This window comes from Nerophis ophidion, linkage group LG19 (assembly GCF_033978795.1).
Source record: "Nerophis ophidion isolate RoL-2023_Sa linkage group LG19, RoL_Noph_v1.0, whole genome shotgun sequence".
NCBI lineage: Eukaryota > Metazoa > Chordata > Actinopteri > Syngnathiformes > Syngnathidae > Nerophis > Nerophis ophidion.
The window spans coordinates 6,748,096-6,755,416 of record NC_084629.1 but is presented as its reverse complement, the minus strand read 5'-3'; positions in this window follow the sequence as shown (position 1 = coordinate 6,755,416).

The window sequence follows — 7,321 nt, the reverse complement described above, 5'->3', positions numbered from 1 at the left end:
TTTTTATATATATATATATATATATATATATATATATATATATATATACATATATATATATATATATATATATATATATTAATTAAAGGTAAATTGAGCAAATTGGCTATTTCTGGCAATTTATTTTAGTGTGTATTTTGAATTTTAAAGAGTCAAAATTGAAGATAATCTAAGTTTCAAAATGTAATTTAAATTTTTTTCGTGTTTTCAACTCTTTTAAATCATTCAATTAAGTGTTTTTTTCACCATTTATTCTCTTAAAAAAACCTTCCGTAAAAGGAAAAAAAAAATACGACGGAATGACAGACAGAAATACCCATTTTTTTATATATATATATATAGATTTATTAATTAAAGGTAAATTGAGCAAATTGGCTATTTCTGGCAATTTATTTAAGTGTGTATCAAACTGGTAGCCCTTCACATTAATCAGTACCCAAGAAGTAGCTCTTGGTTTCAAAAAGGTTGGTGACCCCTGCAATAGCCTAAATAGGTCAATACATTCTAACTACATTGACTTTGGTTCAATCTCATATTTTGAGCAATGACAGTTTCTTTTAAAAAGAAAATCCCACTTAAGTCATTTTTTTTTTTACTTTCAACACTTAAATCATTAGATACATTTCAGCTCTGTCTGTTGATTATAAGTTTTATTTTCATCCCGATGAAGACTGATGAAGTCATTAATATTTTTGTATTAGGTTTTCAGGTCACATAATAATCAAAATAAATATAGTATGGAATAAATATACTTGTTTTTTACTTTCAATTTCAGCTCAACCTGTTGATTATAAGTTTTATTTTTTTTCATGTTGTTTTTGTTTATTTATGCCCATTTTTTCAATGAAACCCCATCCATCCATCCATTTCCTACCGCTTATTCCCTTTGGGGTCGCGGGGGGCACTGGTGCCTATCTCAGCTAAAATCGGGCGGAAGCCGGGGTACACTCTGGACAAGTCGCCACCTCATCGCAGTCAAAGAAAATCTGTTACACCCAAAAATGTGTAGCAAATAGCAAAAAACATGTCAATAATGAATAAAGCAAAAATGTTCTAGACCAAAAATCCCTTTATATTCTTTACTGCTTGCTAGTGTTACCATATCTGAGTTATTGTGCAGAAATATGGGGAAATAACTACGAAAGTACACTTCATTCATTAACGGTGTTACAGAAAAGATCATTTAGAATAATACATAATATTGGATATAGAGAACATACAAACCCTTTATCCATTTTCTACCGCTTATTCCCTTTTGGGATCGCGGGAGGCCTTAATTCGTTGAATCAAAAATACTGAACTTCCACGACATAGTGAATTTGCAAACAGCTAAAATCAAACACAAAACAAACAAGAACCTGCTACCCAAGAATATACAACAATTCTTCTCCACAAAAAAGGAGAACTATAATCTTAGTGAAAATGTTTATTTAAAACATTTGTATGTACGTACAACACTTAAGAGCTTCAGTATATCAGTATGTGGAATTAAATTATGGAATGGCTAAAGCAAAGAAATCAAACAATGTACTAAGATGATCCACTTCAAGAAACTCTTCAAACTTTACAAAGTACAAAGAAGAACCATGATAAACATTCTGAATTTATTTCAATCAATCAATCAATGTTTACTTATATAGCCCTAAATCACTAGTGTCTCAAAGGGCTGCACAAACCACCACGACATCCTCGGTAGGCCCACATAAGGGCAAGGAAAACTCACACCCAGTGGGACGTCGGTGACAATGATGACTATGAGAACCTTGGAGAGGAGGAAAGCAATGGATGTCGAGCGGGTCTAACATGATACTGTGAAAGTTCAATCCATAATGGATCCAACACAGTCGCGAGAGTCCAGTCCAAAGCGGATCCAACACAGCAGCGAGAGTCCCGTTCACAGCGGAGCCAGCAGGAAACCATCCCAAGCGGAGGCGGATTTCATCCATCCATCCATTTTCAAAAGAATCTAACTCATCTCACCATATGAAATATAACTTATTTCACCGATTATTATTTATTTATTTTTATTGTGATCACTTATGGAGTATATCGTGAATAAATTGAGAACAGGAAGTGAACAAATGTTTTATCAACTGCCATGTAAAGGAAAAGCGGTATGATTAAATAATGCTTCTCCTACTCCTTTTCGAACATGTTGAATATATCCATCCATTTCCTACCACTTATTCCCTTTGGGGTGGCGGGGGGCGAGAAACTGTAAATTGTGATGTATCATGTTGTATACATGCATGTTCCAAATAAACTCAAAATGTAGACACTGCAGAAGTATTGGACCTTTGGATAGGTCAATAATTTATAAGAACATTGAGCTGCTACCTTACCGTGGTAGAGGAGTTTGCGTGTCCCAATGATCCTAGGAGCAATGTTGTCTGGGGGTTTTCATGCCCCCTGGTAGGGTCTCCCAAGACAAACAGGTCCTAGGTGAGTGATCAGACAAAGAGCAGCTCAAAGACTTCTATGGAATTACAACGAAATGAACCCAGATTTCCCTCGCCCGGACGTGGGTCACCGGGGCCCCGCTCTGGAGCCAGGCCCGGAGTTGGGGCACGATGGCGAGCGCCTGGTGGTCGGGCCTGTTCCCATGGGGCCCGGCCGGGCACAGCCCGAAGAGGCAACGTGGGTCATCCCTCAAATGGGCTCACCACTCATAGGAGGGGCCATAGAGGTCGGGTGCATTGTGAGCTGGGCGGCAGCCGAAGGCAGGGCACTTGGCGGTCCGATCCTCGGCTACAGAAGCTAGCTCTTGGGACGTGGAACGTCACCTCACTGGGGGGGAAGGAGCCTGAGCTAGTGCGCGAGGTAGAGAAGTTCCGGCTGGATATAGTCGGACTCACCTCGACGCACAGCAAGGGCTCTGGAACCAGTTCTCTCGAGAGGGACTGGACCCTCTTCCACTCTGGCGTTGCCGGCAGTGAGAGGCGACGGGCTGGGGTGGCAATTCTTGTTTCCCCCCGGCTCAAAGCCTGTACGTTTGAGTTCAACCCAGTGGACGAGAGGGTAGCTTCCCTTCGCCTTCGGGTGGGGGGACGGGTCCTGACTGTTGTTTGTGCTTACGCACCAAACAGCAGTTCAGAATACCCACCCTTTTTGGGTACACTCGAGGGAGTACTGGAAAGTGCTCCTCCGGGTGATTCCCTTGTCCTACTGGGAGACTTCAACGCTCATGTTGGCAACGACAGTGAAACCTGGAGAGGCGTGATTGGGAAGAATGGTCGCCCGGATCTAAACCCGAGTGGTGTTTTGTTATTGGACTTTTGTGCTCGTCACAGTTTGTCGATAACAAACACCATGTTCAAACATAAGGGTGTCCATATGTGCACTTGGCACCAGGACACCCTAGGCCGCAGTTCCATGATCGACTTTGTAGTTGTGTCATCGGATTTGCGGCCTTATGTTTTGGACACTCGGGTGAAGAGAGGGGCGGAGGTTTCTACCGACCACCACCTGGTGGTGAGTTGGCTGCGATGGTGGGGGAGGATGCCGGACAGACCTGGCAGGCCCAAACGCATTGTGAGGGTCTGCTGGGAACGTCTGGCAGAGTCTCCTGTCAGAGAGAGTTTCAATTCACACCTCCGGGAGAACTTTGAACATGTCACGAGGGAGGTGCGGGACATTGAGTCCGAGTGGACCATGTTCCGAACCTCTATTGTCGAGGCGGCTGATTGGAGCTGTGGCCGCAAGGTTGTTGGTGCCTGTCGTGGCGGTAATCCCAGAACCCGTTGGTGGACACCAGCAGTGAGGGATGCCGTCAAGCTGAAGAAGGAGTCCTATCGGGTTCTTTTGGCTCATAGGACTCCGGAGGCAGTGGACGGGTACCGACGGGCCAAGCGGTGTGCAGCTTTAGCGGTCGCGGAGGCAAAAACTAGGACATGGGAAGAGTTCGGGGAAGCCATGGAAAACGACTTCCGGACGGCTTCGAAGCGATTCTGGACCACCATACGGCGCCTCAGGAAGGGGAAGCAGTGCACTATCAACACCGTGTATGGTGCGGATGGTGTTCTGCTGACTTCGACTGCGGATGTTGTGGATCGGTGGAGGGAATACTTCGAAGACCTCCTCAATCCCTCCAACACGTCTTTCTTTGAGGAAGCGGTGCCTGGGGAATCTGTAGTGGACTCTCCTATTTCTGGGGCTGAGGTCGCTGAGGTAGTTAAAAAGCTCCTCGGCGGCAAGGCCCCGGGGGTGGATGAGATCCGCCCGGAGTTCCTTAAGGCTCTGGATGCTGTGGGGCTGTCTTGGTTGACAAGACTCTGCAGCATCGCGTGGACATCGGGGGCGGTACCTCTGGATTGGCAGACCGGGGTGGTGGTCCCACTCTTTAAGAAGGGGGACCGGAGGGTGTGTTCCAACTATCGTGGGATCACACTCCTCAGCCTTCCCGGTAAGGTTTATTCAGGTGTACTGGAGAGGAGGCTACGTCGGATAGTCGAACCTCGGATTCAGGAGGAACAGTGTGGTTTTCGTCCTGGTCGTGGAACTGTGGACCAGCTCTATACTCTCGGCAGGGTTCTTGAGGGTGCATGGGAGTTTGCCCAACCAGTCTACATGTGCTTTGTGGACTTGGAGAAGGCATTCGACCGTGTCCCTCGGGAAGTCGTGTGGGGAGTGCTCAGAGAGTATGGGGTATCGGAATGTCTTATTCTGGCAGTCCGCTCCCTGTATGATCAGTGTCAGAGCTTGGTCCGCATTGCTGGCAGTAAGTCGGACACGTTTCCAGTGAAGGTTGGACTCCGCCAAGGCTGTCCTTTGTCACCGATTCTGTTCATAACTTTTATGGACAGAATTTCTAGGCGCAGCCAAGGCGTTGAGGGGTTCCGGTTTGGTGGCCACGGGATTAGGTCTCTGCTTTTTGCAGATGATGTAGTCCTGATGGCTTCATCTGGCCGGGATCTTCAGCTCTCACTGGATCGGTTCGTAGCCGAGTGTGAAGCGACCGGAATGAGAATCAGCACCTCCAAGTCCGAGTCCATGGTTCTCGCCCGGAAAAGGGTGGAGTGCCATCTCCGGGTTGGGGAGGAGACCCTGCCCCAAGTGGAGGAGTTCAAGTACCTAGGAGTCTTGTTCACGAGTTGGGGTAGAGTGGATCGTGAGATCGACAGGCGGATCGGTGCGGCGTCTTCAGTAATGCGGACGTTGTATCGATCCGTTGTGGTGAAGAAGGAGCTGAGCCGGAAGGCAAAGCTCTCAATTTACCGGTCGATCTACGTTCCCATCCTCACCTATGGTCATGAGCTTTGGGTCATGACCGAAAGGATAAGATCACGGGTACAAGCGGCCGAAATGAGTTTCCTCCGCCGGGTGGCGGGGCTCTCCCTTAGAGATAGGGTGAGAAGCTCTGCCATCCGGGAGGAGCTCAACGTAAAGCCGCTGCTCCTCCACATTGAGAGGAGCCAGATGAGGTGGTTCGGGCATCTGGTCAGGATGCCACCCGAACGCCTCCCTAGGGATGTGTTTAGGGCATGTCCAGCTGGTAGGAGGCCACGGGGAAGACCCAGGACACGTTGGGAAGACTATGTCTCCCGGCTGGCCTGGGAACGCCTCGGGATCCCCCGGGAAGAGCTAGACGAAGTGGCTGGAGATAGGGAAGTCTGGGCTTCCCTGCTTAGGCTGCTGCCCCCGCGACCCGACCTCGGATAAGCGGAAGATGATGGATGGATGGATGGATGGATGGATTCTTCATTATTTTTTGTGCAAAGACAGTTTCAAAGAAAAAAAAACCCCCGCTTATGGCAGCGTTGTGTAATTAGCGTCAACAATGCAACTTTTTCCTCAATAAATTGCACCTGTCTGCTCTTTCATTCCACTTCTGCGTGTTGCTTCTCTTAAAGTTTCAAACAGTATTTCCAGAATGATGCCGTGGGCTGCAAATAGCCCCCGAGCCACACTTTGGACACCCCTGCTTATTGGAAGTGGTTTGTGTGCGCTATGGTGTTGGCATGAGGGGCCGTTAGGGACATTATTCAGCATTACCTCTTACATACACTACTGAAATGTTTTTCTCTCACACACACTACTGAAACACTCTTATAGACACTACTACTGAAAAGCTCTCACATAAACTACTGAAAAGCTCTCACATACACTACTGAAATGCTCTCACATTCACTACTGAAATGCTCTCACATACACTACTGAAACACTCTTGCACCTGTTTGCTCTTGTATTCCACTTTTGTGTGTTGCTTCTCTTCAAATTTCAAACAGTACTTCCAGAATGATGCCGTGGGCTGCAAATAACCCCCAGGCTACACTTTGGACACCCTTGCTTATTGGAAGTGGTTTGTGTGCGCTATGCTGTTGGCATGAGGGGCCGTTAGGGACATTATTCAGCATTAACTCTTACATACACTACTGAAATCCTCTCACATAAACAATTGAAATGTTTTTCTCTCACACACAACTGAAACACTCTTATACACACTACTGAAATGCTCTCACATAAACAACTGAAATGTTTTTCTCTCACATACACTACTGAAACACTCTTAACACACACTGCAGTGGTTCTCAAATGGGGGTATGCGTACCCCTGGGGGTACTTGAAGGTATGCAAAGGGGTACGTGAGATTTTTTTTTAATGTTCTAAAAATAGCAACAATTCAAAAATCTTTTATAAATATATTTATTGAATAATACTTTGACAAAATATGAATGTAAGTTCATAAACTGTGAAAAGAAATGAAACAATGCAATATTCAGTGTTGACAGCTAGATTTTTTGTGGACATGTTCCATAAATACTGATGTTAAAGATTTCTTTTTTGGTGAAGAAATGTGTAGAATTAAGTTCATAAATCCAGATGGATTTATATTACAATCCCCAAAGAGGGCACTTTAAGTTGATGATTACTTCTATGTGTAGAAATCTTTATTTATGATTGAATCACTTGTTTATTTTTCAAGAAGTTTTTAGTTATTTTTATATCTTTTTTTCAAAATAGTTCAAGAAAGACCACTACAAATGAGCGATATTTTGCACTGTTATACAATTTAATAAATCAGAAACTGATGACATAGTGCTGTATTTTACTTCTTTAACTCTTTTTTTTTTCAACCAAAAATACTTTGCTCTCATTAGGGGGTACTTGAATTACAAAAAATGTTCACAGGGGTTACATCACTGAAAAAGGGTTGAGAACTACTGAAATGCTCTCACATACACTACTGAAATGCTTTCACATACACTACTGAAATGCTCTCACATACACTACTGAAACACTCTTGCACCTGTTTGCTCTTGTATTCCACTTTTGTGTGTTGCTTCTCTTGAAATTTCAAACAGTACTTCCAGAATGATGCCGT